Source organism: Talpa europaea, assembly GCF_964194135.1.
Source record: "Talpa europaea genome assembly, chromosome: 11".
NCBI classification, from domain to species: domain Eukaryota; kingdom Metazoa; phylum Chordata; class Mammalia; order Eulipotyphla; family Talpidae; genus Talpa; species Talpa europaea.
This window is the reverse complement of record NC_140078.1, coordinates 41,635,128-41,656,404: the sequence shown is the minus strand read 5'-3', so window position 1 is coordinate 41,656,404 and position 21,277 is coordinate 41,635,128.

Sequence of the window (21,277 nt, the reverse complement as noted above, 5' to 3'; positions counted from 1 at the left end):
CCCCCCATAAGAGTGTCTCTGGTTCATAGTTGTTTGTTGATTTTGATTGTTTCTTTCTTATAGTTATTTTTTTTCCTGGTCCCTTATTTAGGTTTTCTAGATTCCTGCTATGAGTGAGACCATCCGGTATTTTTCTTTTTCTTTCTGGCTTATTTCGCTGAGCATGATCCCTTCTAGCGCCATCCATGTTGCTGCAAATTGCATGTGTTTATCTTTTTTGAATACTGAGTAATATTCCATGGTGTATATGGACCACATCTTCTTAAGGCCTTTTAAAGTTTCATTAATAAAACACACAAACAGGGCCTCCCCTGGTGGCACAGCGGTTAAGCGCTGGGCTGCGAAGCTGCTGCAGCCTCTGTAAGGCTGGTTCAATCCCCAGCTGCTGGCGAGGGTCCCACGTGGCGCACAGACCTCTCCTGCCCTGCTGCTCCCCTCAGCAGTGTACTTTGTCAGTCTGCCTGTTCTGTTCCCCGCTCTGGCTCTGGTGAATTCTATCACCCTCCCAGGCTACTGACTGTACCCAGTGCTTGTATAAATAAATAAATAAATAAAACACACAAACAAAATATAGAATAAAATTTGTCTCAGTACCTCTTGCATGGTATTTGTCTATAAATAACTTTTTCCTTTATGTATTTATGTTAGTGTATTTTATTGTCATTTGATAGCTATAACTTATATCAGTTAATTTATGATTTCTCATGTTTTTCTCTTCACACACATAGAGGTAGAGAAATTGTGTCTTCTATCATTAATACGCAGACTGATTAAAAAACACACTTTCTACATCACAGTGATTACATGAATGCAATGAAAGATCAAAACAGGTAATTTCCTATTTCTCCTTGTAGAACTTCTCTGCTCTTCTTCAAGACTCTTCAAGTTCTGTAGAATTCACAGATTTTTACTTTGAGGTTTTTAGGGACTATGAGTTGTAGCCACATACATAGACACATGTTGCTATAAATCCACAGTTGTAAGCTGTTATGCATATGAATAACAACTGGTAAGTTTGTTTGAGAAGTCACAGTGCCTGTTGTCTCCACTTTACCGGTTTCCTGCTCACAAAACTCTCAGAATAGTTCAAGCAAAATAATGCTAAGTGTACAGGAAATTATGTGCTGATCTCATACGGGGAGCATTAAGTCCATATTTGACAGGATTTTATTCCAAGTAACACTGATACTCCACTTGCCAAAAAAAAAAAAAAAAGGTCATTAAACATTTAAGTTAAATATTTCAATTAAAATATTTGCAGATGTTCAAATTCACATTTTGAAAGTGAGTGACCTTGACTTGCAGTTACCCCATTATGTTCTGCACTTTTATTTTATACGTTGAAAGAAAGCTGCCCATTTATTTGTTTCTCTGTCTTCTTAGCTCACAGATCCCCACCGTAAATGTGCTGTGAATGGGCAAAGAGGGCTTGCAGGAGCTGCGTGGGGAAGCTGCCACATCTGCTTCCAATCTGTGGAACTCCAGTGAGGATTCCATACTTCTGCTGCTCGTGAGAACTTTCGCTTTTGCTGCCTCCCATTCCCGAAGAAAGGAAAAGGCCAAGTTGCTGAGTGACCTTTATCATTCCGTACAATTCTCTATGTAAACATTTTTCCAGAACATGTATTGTAGTCAAAGTGGTATACCTTTACTGATTGCCCTGACCAAATGAGAGTATTACACATTTCACATGTTGCGCTTTTAAATTTTGGCTCTTGCTAAAACATTATAAAGTCTAAGCCCACTCTAACGAGTGGCTGTAAGGGATGTGCTCTATCAGTTCTCCATATGTCAGATGTTTATCAGGAAAAGGCATTTTCCATGCTGAATTTGAAAACTGTACTTATTTTATTTACATGAAATACAAAGGAAGTTCTACCCTCTCTCTAAACCAGAGATTTATTGAACCTACTGCTTGTCAGCTGCTTATAAGCTTTTAATACTAGATGTAAGTTCCTAGAAAAAATGTATTATTTATGCAAAAATTTAAAAATCTTATAAGATGATCTTTCTCTGCCAAAATCCATTCGCTGTATTTAATGTAAATAGTGTTCTAATTTTTTGACACAAAGTGCACATTGCCTCTTATATCATAAGAGCAGAGCTCTCCTGAGTGTCCTGTGACAGCTACTGCTGGGTCACAGGGGCTCTCGTGTACTCAGTGTGTGCATGGGGTTTTCTGATTGTGCACTCCAAAAAGCTTCTGCTTAGATGCTTGTCTGAACTAAGAGCTCTTCAGGTAGTTTGCCATGATGATTAGCACCATGGCCTTGGAGTTAACCAGACAGAGATTCAAGTTCACTGTACTATTCAACTGACTGTTGTTAATATCAACTCTTTTTTTTAAATTTTATTTTTATATTCCCCATACAATTGCAACCCCTTATTTTGACCCCAATTCCTCCTTTCCCCACCGCCACCCTCCCCATAGTGTGTCTCTGGTTCATAGTTGTTTGTTGATTTTGATTGTTTCTTTCTTATAGTTATTCTTTTTCCTGGTCCCTTATTTAGGTTTTCTAGATTCCTGCTATGAGTGAGACCATCCAGTATTTTTCTTTTTCTTTCTGGCTTATTTCGCTGAGCATAATCCCTTCCAGCGCCATCCATGTTGCAGCAAATTGCATGTGTTTATCTATTTTGAATGCTGAGTAATATTCCATGGTGTATATGTACCACATCTTCTTGATCCAGTCATCTATTTTTGGGCATTTGTGTTGTTTCCAAAGCTTAGCTATTGTAAATAGTGCTGCTATAAACATAGGGGTGCAGGTGCTCTTTGGAATTAATGTTTCTGTGTCCTTTGGGGAGTGGAATTGCTGGAACATATGGGAGCTCTATCTTTAGTAGGTTGAGGAATCTCCACACAGCTTTCCATAGTGGTTGGACCAGTTTGCACTCCCACCAGCAGTGCAGGGGAGTTCCTTTTTCTCCATATCCTCACCAGCATTTGTTGTTGCTAGTTTTTTTTTTTTTTTTTAATATGTGCCATTCTCACTGGTGTGAGATGGTATCTCATTGTAGTTTTGATTTATTTCCCTGATTGCAATGATGTTGAACATTTTTTCATATGTCTATTGGCCATTTGTATTTCCTCTTTGGAGAAGTTTCTTTTTAGCTCTTGTGCCCATTTTTTGACTGGATTATTTTCTTTGTTTTTATTGAGACTCACGAGCTCTTTGTAGATTTTTTTGTGATCAGTCCTTTACCATTAGTGTTGGGTGCAAAAATTTAGGAATACTACCAAATACACTCTACGAAGCCAGCATTACACTAATACCAAAACCCAACAAAGACAGCACAAAAAAAGAAAATTACAGGCCAATCTCCCTAATGAACACTGATGCAAAAATCCTTAACAAAATCCTTGCCAACAGAATCCAACAATGCATTCATAAGAAAATTCACCACGACCAAGTAGGATTTATTCCAGGGACACAAGGATGGTTCAACATCGAAAATCAATCAATGTAATCCAACACATCAACAAAAAGAAATATAAAAACCATATGATAATATCCATAGATGCTGAGAAAGCATTCAATAAAGTACAACACCCATTTATGATAAAGGCCCTTGAAATTCTCGGGATACAAGGAACATGCCTCAAGATCATAAAGGCCATATATGACAAGCCCACAGCCAATATCATTCTCAATGGTTAATATCAACTCTTGGGCCTCCCTGGTGGCACAGCGGTTGAGTGCTGGGTTGCGAAGCTGCCCGCCCCCTCTGCAGCACCTGTTTGATCAGCTGGCAGGAGAGGGTCCCACATGGCGCACAGACCTCTCCTGCCACCCGCTGCTCCCCTCAGCAGTGTACTTCGTCAGTCTGCCTGTTCTGCTCTCCGCTCTGGCTCTGGTGAATTCTCTCACCCTCCTGCGCTTCTGACTGTACCCAGTGCTTGTATAAATAAATAAATAAATAAATCTTAAAAAAAAAAATCAACTCATTTGTAACATGGAGAGTTTCCCTCTTCTCATGCTGTGAACAATGAGGCACCAAAAACTGTAATGTACTTGATGCAGTATTTGGCACAGAATGTGTGCACATTATATTTTATCATTATTAATATTGTATTGATGCCTAGTGTTGTCATGACCAACAATAGCCCATATTCGTGATCTATTGTGGGGATTATGAAGTATGGCTCCTTGAATGAGAATTATTACAGAAAAAAGAAAAAACAGTGCTCTTTCTAAAGCTATATATTTATGCTATCATTTTTGAAATTGTACCTTGATCTTAGTTATTTTTTATTTTTTATATATTTTTTACATCGTTCTTCATTTTTTTTTACAATGTATGCCTTCACAGCTCAGTTATAGTCCCTGTGAAATTCCCACCACCAACTCACCCGTGTATCATTACCATATTTCCTTGTGCTCTTCCCACCCCAGTTTTGATCCTACTCCCTTCTCCCCTGTTGCAGAATGTCTCTGGTTTATAGTTGCTTGTTGATTTTGATTTTTACTTTATTATAATAACGTTTTTCCCCTGATCCCTTATTTGGATCCTCTACATTCCTCCTATGAGTGGAACCATCTGGCATTTTTCTTTTTCTTTTTTTTTTAAGGATTTATTTATTTAGGCATACAAGAACTGGGTTACAGGCCAGAGGTTTGGGGGGTGACAGGATTCATCAGAGACAGAGTAGGGAACAGAATAGGTGGATTGACTGAATACACTGCTGAGAGGAGCAGTGGGCGAGTCAGGAGAGGTCTGCTGCACCATGTGGCTCACCTCCCTGGCCTGGGATGTTACTCGTGCTGCAGTGGCTGCAGATAGCTTCATAGTGTTACATCTTAACCCCTTGCCACCAGGGAGGCCCCTATTTTTCTTTTTCTTTCTGGCTTTTTTTTTTTTTTTTTTTTTTTTTTTTTGCTGAGCATGATCCCTTCCAGCTCCATCCATTTTGCTGCAAATGGCATGAGTTTATCTTTTTCGATTGCTGAGTAATATTCTATTGTATATATATATATACCACATCTTCTTGAACCAGTCATCTATTTTTTGGCATTTGGGTTGTTTCATTAGCTTACCTATTGTAAATAGTGCTGCAATAAACACAGGGGCACAGGTGTCCTTTTGAATTAATGTTTTTGTGTCCTTTGGGTAAATACCTAGGAGTGGAATTACTGGGTCATATGGGAGCTCCATTTTTAGCAGTTTGAGGAAGCTCCACACAGTTTTCCATAGTGGTTGGACCAGTTTACATTCCCACCAGCAGTGTAGAAGAGTTCCTTTTTCTCCACATCCTCGCCAACAATTTTTTTTATATGTGCCATTCTCACTGGTGTAAGATGGTATCTCATGGTTTTGATTTGCATTTCCCTGATCAGGAGTGATGTTGAACAGTTTTTCATATGCCTGCTGGCCATTTGCATTTCCTCTTTGGAGAAGTGTCCTTTTAGCTCTTCTGCCCATTTTTTGACTGGATTATTTTCTTTGTTTTTGTTGAGTTTCCTCAGCTCTTTGTAGATCTTTGTGATCAGTCCCTTATCATTAGTGTTGTGTGAAAAAATTTTCTCCCAATCAGTGGGGTGTCTCTTTGTTTTGGTTACTGTCTCTTTTGCTGTACAGAAGCACTTTAATTTGATGTAGTCCCATCTGTTTATCCTTTCCTTCACTATCTTTGTTTTGGGTGATGTGTCTTTAAAGATGTTATTGAGGTATATGTCATGTAGTATTTCACCTGTTTTTTTCTTCTATAGATTTTATGGTTTCAGGTCTTATGTCTAGTCCTTTGATCCATTTTTGCATTGGTTTTTGTGCATGGTGTGAGATAGTAGTCAAGCTTAATTTTTTTTTTTCATGTAGCAACCCAGTTTTCCCAGCACCATTTATTGAACAGACTTTCTTTGTTCCATTGCATATTTTTTGCTTCTTTATTGACCTTAGTTATCTTAAGAACATACATTTTTGTCTTGCTTATGGATTATTTTCATTAGAAACCATCCTCAAAGGAGATAGTTTATCCTTTTTACAGAGCAGGCAGAAGCACAGAGTCTGAAAACTCTGAGCATAGAGCTTCAGGAGGCAACATAACACAACACAACACAACAGCTTCAGTTGGATGTGGTTTCATTACAGCCTTGCTCTACTGTTTTTCCCTGTGCCCATTTCCTGAATGTTCCCTATTCCAGTGTTCATGTGTAAACACAGAATATTGGGTATAGGCTAGGAAAGTTCAGGCTCTGAAACTGTTGCCAAGGAACATGTGACTGCACTTTTAAGCACCAGGGTGCTGCACACTGGAGAGTGTGCTCAGCCTGATGTCAGTAGAAAACAACTCTTCCAGTCAAGAAGAGTTAAAATGCCCAGCTCCTCATATTTGCTTCAACTGGGTCTATATGCTCCTGTTTTGTGTTCATTTTGTGGAAATTATGTTTTCTTGGCTCTTTTTTAGGGACCCCAAGCAGGTACATTCCAAATTTTTCTTCCGCCTCCTCTGTTTTTTGCTACCATGTTCAGGTCTAGCTACTCTACACTAGCAAGTCAAACACAAGAGACTAAGCAAAGATTTATTCATAGACTAGTAGACCAGTACCCTGAGGCAGTGGCCAGACATTGTTCCCAAGAAACCATCTCCCCAATTATGGAAGAAGATAAGATTTTATAGGTTTTTGGGACCATGGTTGAAAACAAAAGAGTTAAATTTTATGCATATTTATACATATGTAAGTAAAACAGAATAGATATAAAACAAAAAGAAGGAAAAAAATCAGAATAATGTGTCACAGCCATTTTGTTTGCAGTCAGGAAATGGAAAAAATTACCAGAAAAACATTCTAAAGTCCAAAGTAGCTAGGTTACATATGTTAAGAATAAAATTCCAAGATTAGGTATGATCCCATTTAATCTACAATTGAAAATGCAGAGTCAAAAGTTTATCCTACTTAGTATAGGAATTGTTATATTAAATATATAGTGACTCATTTCTCAGGAAGTGATGTTAGCAACTTTTAGCAGAAAGCTTACACTACACAACTATGAGAAAATCTCGCAAATGCAAGTTGACAGCTGTGCCATAAGTCAATTTTTACCATTACTCTGTTTTGAGATGGTGCACATTGCAGTTTAACATAGAACTATATTTTGGGTTTTAGCAATAGTTATATTTTGGCTTTTTTCTAGATGCTTAATATAGTTTAATATAGTAATTCAAGCAATTTTGTGAAGGTAGTTAAAATTTAGTGATAATCAATTCCATATCTTGCAACCTACATACACTGCATTACTCTTACATGAAATAAAACCAGTGGTGCTTAATTTGTGTTTAATGTACACATATTATGCACACAGAGAACCGAAAACTATCAAAAACAGTCATTTGAATGTATTGTGATAATATGGTAATAATACAAATGTTCTATAGAACTAAAATAATATGAAGTAGTACTACTTGAAATCTAAACTAAAAGTGATTAGTTCTAACATAAAACTAAGCCTTTGTCATTTATCCTAAACATAATTGCTAATAAAAACATCAGGTTTTCAGTAGATAAAGTCAGTAAATCTCTTAAAAATTCCACATGTGTAAAATCCAAACAAAACTGCAACTATTTTTAAGTCTGAACAATATATGAATCAAACAGTGAGATTTCCAGCTGTAACGTTAGATAGAAAAGTCCTCATGCAGCATATGCTCTGGCTCCTGGAAAGCTTCATGTAAATAATAAAGAAGTTGTCAAAGAAGTAAACCAGTGTAGTTCAGTAATATTTCCATTTTGCTGTGACTAAGCTTCAGGAACGGACTGATCCATCAGGTTACTTATTATGTTTGGTGCCACCATTAATAATACATTCAAAGATAAAAGCAGGCATGATTGTAATATAATAGGAACTGCAGTTCCAGATGTTGACAATATGTTTGCAATTTGAGAGTCCTTCAGACCAATGACATATTTCCATTGATTTTACAGATGTTTTATTCTGTGAGAAGACCATTTCTGGTTACAGAACTCTCTCCCATTGGGCCTCCCCTGGTGGTGCAGTGGTTGAGCACTGGGCTGCGAAGCTGCCCGCATTCTCTGCAGTGCCCAGTTCAATCCCCGGCCTCCGGCGAGGGTTCCACATGGCGCGACAGACCTCTCCTGCCTCTCCTGCCTCTCCTGCCTCTCCTGCCGTGCCCACTGCTCCCCTCAGCAGTGTATTTCGTCAGTCTACCTGTTCTGTTCCCTGCTCTGGCTCTGGTGAATCCTCTTACCCTCCCGCGCTTCTGACTGTACCCAGTGCTTATACAAACAAACAAATAAATAAATAAATCTTTAAAAAAAAAAAGAACTCTCTCCCACTCTCCCATTATGGATGTTACTTTTCCATTTTTATTTATTTATTTGTTTGTTTGTTTATTTATTTATTTATTTATGCATACAAGAGCTGGGGTACAGGCCAGAGATACAGTGAGAGAGAGGATCCACCAGAGACAGAGTGGGGAACAGAATAGGCAGATTGACTGAAATACACTGCTGAGAGGAGCAGCAGGCAAGACAGGAGAGGTCTGCTTTGCCATGTGGGTTTTTCCCTGGCCACCTGGGGATCGAAACTGTGCTGCAGAGGCTGTAGATTGCTTTATAGTGTGGTGCTTAACCCCTTGCACCACCAGGGAGGCCCACTTTTCCATTTTTAAAGATTAAGACAACAAAACCAGTATTATCCTTATTCATGATATTTGTGCAATCAAAGAGCTTGACATGAATACTCATAGTTTTTCTCCAAAGGTCTAATGAAGCACCTTTTGTACTTGCTCAGAGCTCCAGGCAGCACAATTTTCTCAGCTGACTTGGAGTACTTGATTCCCCAAATCTCAGATCAACCAAGAGGCTGGAGAATTTGCCTGCACTAGCTTAACAAATATACCTTAATCTATTGATTTTAAGTCTGAGCCAAATCTTTCAGTCTTGATTCTTACACAAAATGAATTCACAAATTCTTTGCTTAATGTCTACTCTACAAATTCCAACATTATTACTAGTTACAGGAGCCAACATATAGTCCAAGTTAGGAGGTCTGCTCCGGACCTTGAATTGATGCTCCAGGGACCGTTACCACATTGCTCATATTTCTTCTTCATTTAAACTCAGGTCCATGACCTGGAAGAGCTCCACACACAATTTAGGATAGAGATTTTCATCGTGGGAGATGGGAGCCAAAGTTTCAGATAAAATTTCTGGGTTGGCAGTGTTTGTAGAAAACAAGGTTTGAACCTGAATTACTTTGCCAACCTACAGGTCTTCAAGAGATAGAAGCAGAAACATTTTTGCAGAGACCTGCTTGAAGCTGTTGCCTCTGCTCACTGACCCAAAGGAGTTAAATTTTATTGGCTAAAAAGCAGTCTAGGGTCAAAGAAATGTGGACTTGGCTGAAGTTCATTGGCTATTCACAGCGCACTTCATACATGAAGTAAGAAGAGGCTTTTCTTTAGATAACTGGAGCTTTGAATTTCTGTTTCTGCACCCCTCCTTCTCTGGGTTTTCAGTTCCCAGCTGGTCTTGAAGTTCAGCTCAAAGTTGTTGATAAACCTCCAGACTCACTGTTTGTAAAAGTAAGCCTCAGAAAAAAAGTTTAGATACATGATATATTTTTTTTCTTTTGTTCTCAGGATCAGAAAGAAATTTAACTCTTTAGATCTGATCTCATTTTCAGCTAACATTTCATCAGTTGTATACCCTCTTTAGACTTGTATCTCTTTTGGATTTTATTCTCAGGGACATCCATCAGTGCAGTCTTGGTAAGATCACCATTTGTCCCAGTGTGCCAGACTATCCCCCTTGTACCCACATAGTAAACAAGAACACTCATACAGGTTAGAAAATTAGTTACTTGGTCACCTTAAGTCTGGGACTCCCAGATGGGGGTCATAGCTTCTTCTCCGCTTAACAAGACCCCAAGAAATAAGCAGGGTAATATCTCCCTGGGTCTCTTTGTGTTGATCTTTTGGTTTGTTTCCCCAGTTGGAGTTGCTGAAAGCAGTGGGATCCTTGCCAATTCCCTTTGCCAGTTTCCCTAGCTCTGTTGTAATTTCAGGCAGCTGTGGGTCTATGACAGGCATTGGAAGTGAGCCTGCCTGCCCAGACAATGCTTGTGTCCCATTCACTTTTGTAACCTTCGTTCTTGGTCAGGATACATCCCACCCCACTCTCTGCCAATCACTCTCTTGAACATGAAAAGCTATGTTGCCTTAGATAGGAGGCTTGAGTGGAGGAAGCATAGTCATAGCTCCCTCTGAGCAGAGGACGCTGTTTAGCTTTCTGCACAGTGAATCTTGGATTTTTTTTTTAAGATTTATTTATTTATACATACAAGAACTGGGGTACAGGCCAGAGTTGTGGGGAGTGAGAGGATTCACCAGAGACAGAGTGGGACACAGAACAGGCACATCAACTGAAATACACTACTGAGGGGAGCATCGGGCAAGTCAGGATAGGTCTGCTGAGCCATGTGGGGATAAAACTTGTGCTGCAGAGGCTGCAGACAGCTTCACAGGCTGAGTTTTAGCCCCTGGCGCCACCAGGGAGGCCCCGAATCTTGGATATTTTGACTTTCAGTAAAGTTATACTTTTTCACACCAGCTTTTCCACCCTCCACAATACAGTTTCCAACAGTCAGTGTGTAACACCAAAGTATGTTTTTTCATATGTCCCCATCAGCGATGCAGTTAATAAGATATTTTTACTTTTTCTTGTGATGGTCTCCATTTCTTATGAATAGCACTGATTTTTCTCTTGTATATGTTCATGGCCATACATGTTTTCATGGGACTTTAGCAGACAAAAAAATCAGGCACCATTAAATTGACACCAAATTGACCACTGGTTCCCAATTCAATTTATACGTATTGAGCTTGTTTTATAATATTTCATTTAAGATTGTTTATCATTATTCAGATGTAAGATTACTCTGATTTTTCATCAATGTTGTTTACATGGAAAGTAATAGAAACTAACCTGGCTTAACAAAAGGGAAGTTTACTGGGAAGATAATAGAATACTTCACAATAACCCAGTCATAAGGACAGGAACCAGAGAAACCAATGTCTTAGGAAGCAGAGATTCAAGGCCTTCTCGCTCTGGTGCTTCCATTGATGCTGCCCACGGCCAGCCTTATCTACCCTGTACTTTGTACAAGTCTCTAGATTCTCACTCCAAACTTCACATTCTCAGAAAAAAAACATGATTGTCCTCATTTGAGTCAAATATTTCCTGACCACGGAGTGAGTGTAGGTTATCTAACACAGACACAAAAATGGGAGGCCGCCCAAGGTGTTGGGGCAGCTTTCAGGGAATGAGGATTGAACCAATAGCCATTTTCAGTGGTGTATACGTGTGTTATCATGGTTACATGTTTCATAGCAGAAGTATTTCTGAAATATAGGATATTTATTCACCTTGGCATCACACACCCACACCCTGGCCTGCTGTACACTCTGTAATGAAAGGCATATAATAGTTAGAAAGAGAAAAAAAATGATTATTTTAGAAGAAGAGTTCTTGCACGATAGTAAATAAGTTATTAACAGCAAGCTCTCCTACCAAGACTATAACAATGATCCCTTGAGTTAAGGGGAGCATAGTGTTAAAAGGGAAACCACAAGAATAAAGATATCAGTAGTTCTCATGAGATACTTATTATGTAGATTCTCAGACAAGATCACAATGGGACCAGGTCACAATGGAGTGGAGACCCTCCTCCTCCAACCTGACATGTAGATCTGAGTCAAGCATGGCTTCCTGGAAGGACAATACGCCAAAGAACATAACAATTCTCAAGCATATAGGAGCAGCATGGAGTAGCACAGAGTCATGAACCCAAAGAGATTTTGAAGATGAAAAGGAAGACACATGGATTCATAAGCAAGTAGTGCCTGACTCACTGGTCATTTGCAGTAGTGGTTACACAACAGATGCCTGGAATGCAGTAGAGGATGCACAGATGAATGAAAAAATGAATGAATGATGAATGACGCTGAGGGTCAAATAATGAAATACTATGACACTGGATAAGCAACCTAGAATTTTGACACAACCCAGGGGAAAATGGATTGAGAAATCAGCCATACTGAATTGAAAAAGGAAAACAAAGACAAAGAAATGAAGATTTCTGTCATGGATGAAATTGTGAACCAAGCTTTACATCTGCAACATTTACTTTTAAAACTGAATTGCACACTATTGTAACATTTTCTGTCATATGGAACTCTATATGGAATTGGATTAATTTATTTCTTCAAATTTTGAGAGTCTCAAATCAATACTAACTGGATATACATAGAAATACAACTTTTGTGGAAATGGAAAAAATTGTGACAATTCTGTTAGTATTTTTAATGGAACAAAATTATTTACTCATTTTCTTTGCATCAGCAACTTCACAGATAAATTTTTATTTTATCAGAGTGATATGTAGCCATTGTAGAAAATTCAAATTAAACAGACATCCTAAATCATCCACAATTTAATCCACAATATAATTCACTTATAATCTGTAATGACTAAAAAAACATGTATTATCTATCTATACATGTTTTCTAGTCATTCATTCATTCATTTTCCCCCTACCATCATCCCTGTGTCTCCTTGTCCCTTTCTCTCCCCACCTTAACATCACAGCCCTCAAGATGTCAATTGATGTCCAATAGTTCTTGAAAGTGTTTGACATTGTTGAATTGTCTGTTAAATGACTATGTTTTTTTCATTCTGAATTGTTTTGCTGCATGTAACTTTTTCTTTTCTTTTTAATTTTTTATTGAGGTAATGTTGGTTTACAACTCTGTACCTGATTTAGAGGTATAGAATCACACCATTGAGCTATACGTTACCATACCACATTTACCACCAAGTTCGCCACCATAGTCCCTTGTTCCCCCTCTCCACTCTGCTCTCCCTTCTCCCCATTCTCTTCCCTTTCTGAAAGCTTGTTTTACAGTCAGATTCTAGGGTTTGTTATTGATTTGGTTTTATCTAACCATTTGTTTTCTTTCTCTATACTATATTCCACATGTAAGTGACATCATCTGGTGTTTGTTCTCTTCCTTCTGAGTTATTTCACATAGCAAAACCCCCTCCAGTTCTATCCATATAGATGCAAATGACAAGTTTATCTGTTTTTGTAACTGAGTCGTTTCCCATTGTATACATATACAACATTGTAATTCACTCATCCATTTTGTGCATTTGGCTATTTCCATAACTTGGCTATTATAAATAGTGCTGCAATGAAAATAGTAATACATATGTTCCTTCAAATTAGTGTTTCTGCATTCTTCAGGTAGATACCTGTGAGGTAGGTATATTTCTGAGAATTCATCCACCTATTCTACGTTATTCAATCTCCTAGCACACAAATGTTCATAGTAATCTTATTATCCTCTCAATTTCTGCATTGCGTGTTTTAAGTTCTCTTTCTTTTCTGATACTATTTATATGAATTTCCTCTGTTCTTTCTAAGTCTAGCTAGAATTTTTTTTTGTTTATTTTTCAAAGAAACTACTTTTGGATTAATTTCTGTTTTGGATTTCTATTTTATGTATTGTTGCTCTTTTATTATGTCCTTCCTTCACTTGATTTTTGTTTTTCTTCTTTTTTGAGTCCTTAAATGTAAGAGATGAGATTATTTATTTGAACTATTTTTCCTTCCTTTTCTTTTTTCCCTTTTCGTTCATTCAATTTAATTTCCAATGAATGAAAACAATTTTTATGTTTGATTTTTAATTTTTTAAAAATTTGACTTCTTTTTTATATATCACTACATCTTTTTAATGGGGCATCATTACAGATAATTTCTTTTTAAAAAATTTATATCATTCATTTTTGCACAATGTATACTTTCTCTTCTCAGGTGTAGTCTCTGTAAAATTCCCACCACCAATTCACCCATGCACCATCACCATAGTCCTTTGTGCTCTTTCTTTCCCTGTTTTGATCCCTCTCCCTTCCATTCCTCTGCAGAATGTCTCTGATTTATAGTTGCCTCATTTTTTAAATTCATTGTTATTATTTTCCCCTGATCCCTATTTGGATCCCTTATAGTCCTTCTATAAGTGAAACCATCCTATATTTTTCTTTTTCCTTCTGACACAATCTCTTCCCGCTCCATCCTTGTTGCAGTGAATGTCATGAGTTCATCTTTTTGGATTGCTCAATAGAATCCATTGTGTACATATACCACATCTTATTGATTCAGTTATCTATTTTGGGGCATGTGAACTGTTTCCACATCTTACCTTATGTAAAAAGTGCTGTAATAAACATAGGGGAGCAGATATCCTTTTGAATTAATGTTTTTGTGTCCTTAGGGTAGATTCCTAGGTATGGAATTGCTGGATCATATGGGTAGACTCCTAGGAATGGAATTGTTGGGTCATATGGTAGATCCATTTTTAGTAATTTGAGAGTCCTCCAAAAAGCTTTCCTTAATAGTTGAAACTGTTTGCATTCCCACTAGCAGTGTAAAAGGGTTCCTTTTTCTCCACACTCTAGCCAATATTTGTTGTTGCCAGGTGTTTTTTTTTTTTTTTGTTTTGTTTTTTTTTTTTTTTTAATATGGGCCATCCCATATTACAGGTATGAGGTGGTATCTTATTGTGGTTTCGACTTGAATTTCCCTCATTATAAGTGATGTTGAACAGTTTTTCACATATCCATTTAACTTTCCTCTTCAGAAAAGTGACTTTTAGATCTTCTATTTTTTGACTGGGTTGTTTGCTTTGCTTTTGTTAAGTTGTGTGAGCTATCTGTAGATCTTTGATATCGGTCTCTTATAACTTGTATGGTGTGAAAATATTTTTCCCATTTATGAGGCTGTCTCTTCATTTTGGTTATCATCTCTTTTGCTGTACAGAAGAAGCTTTTTACAGCTGTTTTTATCATATTCCAATATTATATTGAGAAATTCCAGTATTATATTGAAAAAAACAGTAGTAAGAGTGGACAGCCTTGACCTTTTCCATATCTTATAGGGTAGACTTTCAATTTTTCATCATTAAGAATATATTAGCTGTGGGTAGCAAAAGATACGTTAACCAAAATAAGGAAACACCCCACTGATTGTGAAAAATATTTTGCACTCCATACAACTGATAAGGGACTGATCACAAAGATATACAAAGAATCAAATGATTCAACAAAAGCAAAGTAAACAATCAAGACAAGAAATGAGCAGAAGAACTTAAGACACTTCTCCAAAGAGGAAATGCAAATGGCCAACAGGCATATGAAGAAATGTTCAACATCCCTTATAATCAGGGAAATGCAAATCAAAACCACAATGAGATACCACCTTATACCAGTAAGAATGGCACATATCAAAAAAAAAAAAAAAACTAACAAGTGCTTGTGAAGATGTGGTGAAAAAGGAACTCTCCTACATTACTGGTGGGAGTGCAAACTGGCCCAACCACTATGGAAAGCTGTCTGGACATTCTTCAGGCTGCTAAAAATGGAGCTACCACATGACCCCGCAATTCCACTCCTAGGGATCTACCCGGAGGACATAAAAACAACCCAAATGCCCAAAAATAGATGACTGGATCAAGAAGATGTGGTATATATATACAATGGAATACTACACAGCAATCAACAAAGGTAAACTCATGCCATTCACAGCAACATTGATAGAGCTAGAAGGAATTATGCTCAGTGAAATAAGTCAGAAGGAAAAAGAAAAATATCGGATGGTTTCACTTTTAGGAGGAATATAGGGGAATCAAATAAGACATCAGGGGAAAAATAATAACAATACAAAACAGAACACAACATACAAAAACAAATAGACAGTTATAAACCAGAGACATCCTGCAGTCAAGGAAGAGGGAGAGGGATCAGAGGGAGGGAGGGAGGAGCACAGGGGACTGTGTTGACAGTGCATGAGTGCATTGGTGAAGGAAATTCTGTGGGAACTGCACCTAGGGGTGGAAGGAGTAAAGCAGACATCGTTTAAAAATGAACAACAATGTAAAAAATACATAAATAAAAAGAAAGTTAAAAAAATATATTTTCTGTGGTCTTGTCATGTATGACTTTTATTATGTTAAGGCATGTTCTTTCTATCCCCCAAATTTTGAGGGCCTTCATCATAAATAGATGTTGAACTCTATCAAATGCTTTCTCAGCATTTATTGATATGATCATATGTTTTTTTTTCCTTTTTGTTGATGTGATGAATTACAATAATTGATTTTTGGATGTTAGGCCATGTTATGTCCCTGGAATTAATCCCATTTGGTCATGGTGTATTATCCTTTTGATGCATTGTTGGATTTGGTTTGCCAGGATTTTGTTGAGGATATTTGCATTGGTGTTCATTAAGGAGATTGGTCTGTAGCTTTCTTTTTTTATGTTTTCTTTGTTTGGTTTTGGTATTAGTGTAATGTTGACTTCATGAAATTTATTTGGTAGTATTCCTTATCTCTCAATGTTTTTGAAAGATTTTTTTGTAGGATAGGTACAAGTTCATCTTTGAATGTTTGGTAGAACTCATTTATGAAAACAACTGGACCTGGAATTTTTTTGGGGGGAAGGGTTTTCATTAGTGTTTCAGTTTTGCTGCTTATAATTAGTTTGTTTAGGTTTTCTATTTCTTCTTCATTCAGCTTTGGATAATTGTGTAATTCCAATAATTTTTCCATCTTATCTATATCGTTAAATTTGTTTGCATATAAGTGTTCATAGTAATGTCTGACTGCTCTCTGGATTTCTGCTGTGTCTGTTGTAATTTCTTCTCTTTCATTTATTATCCTATTAATTTGAGTTTTCTCTCTTTTTTTTTTTTTTTTTTGAGCCTGGCTAGGGATTTGTCTGGTTTTTGTTTTTATTTATTTATTTATTATATAATTTTTTTAAATTTTATATTTCCCATACAATTGCAACCCCCTTATTTTGACCCCAATCCCTCCCCTCCCCACCCCCACTCCTCATAGAGTGTCACTGGTTCATAGTTGTTTGTTGATTTTGATTTTTACTTTCTTATAGTTATTCTTTTTCCTGGTCCCTTATTTAAGTGTTCTAGATTCCTGCTATGAGTGAGACCATCCGGTATGGTTTCATTTATCTTTTGGCTTGTCTTTTGTATTTCCATTTCACTTATTTCTGCAAGAATTTTTATTATTTCCTTTCTACTTGCTTTGTTGTTGTTGTTGTTGTTGTTGTTCTAGTCTTCAAGATTGAAGATAAGGTTTGTTTTTTTTTTTAATTTTTTAGGTTCTTCATTTTTCTTGATGTAGACCTTGATTCCTATATAATTTCCTCTTACTACTGCTTTTGGTGTGCCCCATATATTCTGAAAAGTTTTGTCCTCCTTGTAATTTGTCTTATGTTTTTTAATTTCTTCTTTGATTTCCTCATTAATTCGGTGGTCTTTCAGTAGCATGTTCTGCAGTCTCCATGTAATGGTTGGCTTCCTTACTTTCTCTTAGTAGTTGATTTCTAGTTTGATGCCTTTATGTCAGAAAAGTTAGGTGGTATTATTTCAATCTTCATGTATTTGTTGATGATTGTCTTGTGGCCCAGCACATGGTCTATTCTTTAATTGATCCATGTGCACTTGAGGAAAATGTGCATGTGGTTTCAGTTCAGTTTCCTATTGATGTTTGTTAAGCCCATGTTATCTAGAACTTTATTTAGGGTTATTGTGTCCTTATTTATTTTTTCTCATTGAGCTTTCCCTTGTAAAGAATGGAGTGTTGAAAACTCCTAGTACATATGTATTTTCTCTAACAATTGTTTTCTGAGATGATAGTAATTTTCTAGAATATTTTGGTGTTTCTTCATTTGAAGCATATATATTGATGAGTGTTACAACTTCCTGGTTTACTGTCCCCTTGATCACTATATAATGACCAGCTATGCCTCTTGTTAACTTTTTTAGCTTGAAGTCTATTTTGTCTGATATAAGTATGATTGTCCCTGCCTTCTTTTACTGACCATTTGTTTGTAGAATTGTTTTCCAACCCTTTACTTTCAGTCTATGTTTATCTTTAGTAATTAAGTGTGCTTCCTGGAAACTGCAGCAGGTTAGATTCTGTTGTCTTTTTTGGTTTTTTAAAGATTTATTTATTTATTTATACGAACACTGGGTATAGTCAAAAGCGCAGGAGGGTGAGAGAATTCACCAGACACAGAGCAGGGAACAAAACAGGCAGAGCGACAACATAGACTGTTGAGGGGAGCAGCAGGCGCAACAGGAGAGGTCTGTCGTGCCATGTGGGACCTTCACTGGTGGCCAGGGATCGAACAGGTGCTACAGAGGCTACAGGCAGCTTTCCAGCCCAGCGTTCAACCGCTGCACCACCAGGGGAAGCCCAGATTCTGTTGTTTTATCCTGCATACTATTCTGTCTTTTTATTGCTCAGTTTATTCCATTTATGTTTAGGGTAAGTATTGATACAAGGAAGTCCGTACTTTTCATTTTGTTCATTTAAAGGTTCTATTTGGTGTTCAGCTCTTCTTGTTTATTCTTCTGTTGGTTCAGATGTTAAGGCTTCTTGTAGTTATTCCTGGAGTGGGATTTAGTAGAAGCAAATATCTCAAGATTTTGTTTGTCTGAGAATGTCTTTATTTTTCCCTCATAGAGGAAGAAGAGTTTTGCAGGAGAAAGTATCCTTGGCTGACATTTTTTGCCTTTCAGTTTCTGAGTATGTTACTCCATTCTCTCCTTGCCCATAGTGTTTCCTCAAAGAAGTCTGTTGTCATTCTAATCAGTTTTCCTTAATAAGTTATCTGTTTCTTCCCCCTAATCAGCTTCATTATTTTTACTTTGTTGTGGACTTTCAGTAACTTTACCATTATGTGTCTTGTAGTTTTCCTTTCATTATGATAGTGTATCCTTATATCTTACCATATGTCTCTTTTCAATTACTTCTTAAGATTTTGTAAATTCTCTTCAATTATTTCCTTGAGTAGATTTTCAGGTCCTGTCTCTCTCTTTCTTCTCCTTATGGGAGAAGACTATGACTCCTATGACTCTTATTTTTCCTTTCCTGATGGTGTCATAATTCCCAAAGTGTTTCTTTATTTTTTTCCTTTATTTCTCTCTTCCCTTTTCTTTTTTGATTTTTTTTATGTCTGTATCTTTGAGAGTATTGATTCATTATTCCATTTCATCTTTTCTATTTTCATGGCTTTTCCCATAATTTTCAGCTCCTCTATTTATCTTTTAACATCCTGAATTTCCTTTATTTTCTTTTTTAAAGATTCTATCTCATTCTTTTGTTCCTTTACATCATTCTTTTCTTTTACATGTTTTCCCTTAAATCTTTGAGTATTTTCATTAAAGGAATTCTGAATTCTTTATCTTTCAGATATGGAAATTATTCTGTGTCAGTGTTGTTGGGTTCTGGAAGCTGACTTTCTTTCTTTGGTTTGTTGTTTCCTAGAGGGCTTGCTTGACTATTCATATTTTTTCTTTCTTCCCATTGTTTGCTTTCAGGTTTGTTCTATGTTTAGGGCCACAATGCCACTGGTGCTGCCAGGCATGACTTCTTGGTGATCTTATTGGGTTATGGATGTATCTGCCTGGTGGCTGGGAGTTCATGTTCTAAAGGGTTGATGCCAGTAGGTGAGGCTCCCAGAGGCTCATGAGGGGTGCTGGGTCAGTACAGTGGACATGGCTTCAGCATGGGAGTTTCACATTGCCCTTATCTGGGTATATAGCAACCTAATGGCTGATAATGATGGGAAGGGCTCCCCACATATCTATTGACGTATGAATGGATAAACAAAATGTGGTAGATACAAAAAATGGGAAAGTATATTTTATTTGTAAGTTTCTTTGGTCACCTTCTCTGCTAGAACACACATTACGAAGAACTTGCCTCTCTGCTTGACTCTTATCCCTTAGCATCTAATACCTTTGCTGCCACAAAGAAGTCCCCCAAAATAGGTGTTGAATCCAATTTGCACGGAGCACTAAGATCCCTTTTCTAAAACTACTTTTAATTTCAAAAGTATTTGATTTACAAATAAGTGAAAAATGTTGTAACATTAAGGATCCTGAAACAAACTCAACTTCAGAATCCACTGGAAATTGATATTTTATGCTCAAGTGAGAAGAATATTAAAACAATCACAGAATTTTCTTCTTAGCTAGAACCCAACCTCCATAAAGGTAAGACTCTTCACCTTTTTTGTGCACTAATGAAACTCAAGAGCCTGCAGCAGTTTCATACATGTTCCCATGAACCAGAAGAATACCTTTTCCTTCTTTTTTTTTAAGATTTATTTATTTATTTACACAAGCACTGGGTACAGTCAGAAGCACGGGAGGGTGAGAGAATTCACCAGAGCCAGAGTGGGGAACAGAACAGGCAGACCGACAAAATACACTGCTGAGGGGAGCAGTGGGCATGGCAGGAAAAGTCTGCATGCCATTTGGGACCCTCACCGGTGGCCGGGGATCGAACCGGCACTTCAGAGGCTGTGGGCAACTTTGCAACCCAGCACTCAACTGCTGCGCCACCAGGGGAGGCCCCAGATGAATACCTTTTCAATGGAAGAACCTGACTTCTCAATCCTGCCTATAAATGTGATTTGACAAAGAAAACTGTACTAGACATAACAGAATGCATTGATGATGATTCATCAAAGAGCTCCATCCTGTTAGTCTCTACAATAGTAATGAGCAATAGAATTTTTGAAAATATTTCCGAGAATGTAATACCTGGCAAGGAAACCCTAAATTAAGAATCTTGCACAACTTTTCTCAGTGCATGGTGCACTTGGGTTTCTAAAATCATATGTGCCAGCAGGATCACTTTACTTGTTTTCTTTGCCTTTTTACAATATTAAAGATAAAAGCCAGTCAGATATTTTGGAATATTTCAATTAAAAATAGCTTTACATATCAAAGTAAAAACTATGCATACTTATGTTTACCAGTTGAAGGTGAATTTGTCCATCCTTGTGGTCTGAAAATATGTTATCCAGAAGAACATTCTGTACTCTCCTCCCTCTTTCAATAGTGGTGTTATAGATCCTGAGTGATGGCATGAATATCCAGGCCAAGCTGAAATTGTACTTTCAAATAGAAAATTAAATGGTTAGTGTAAGGAGAGATGCATGTGTAAAGGAGGTATTTCAGATAAGGGTACTCCTGGATTTCTTCCCTGTTCAATGTGTTCTGATGTCATACTAATGCTGTTATAGCTAGGAATTTGGAATAAGCTTACTGAACCCATGCCAAATGAATGCCAATTCCAAAATTGGTTCTATTTTTAGTCAACACTGACATCCCAGTTTCCACTCTGCTGTACCACAGAAGTTAAAACTTCAAGAGCAATTTACCC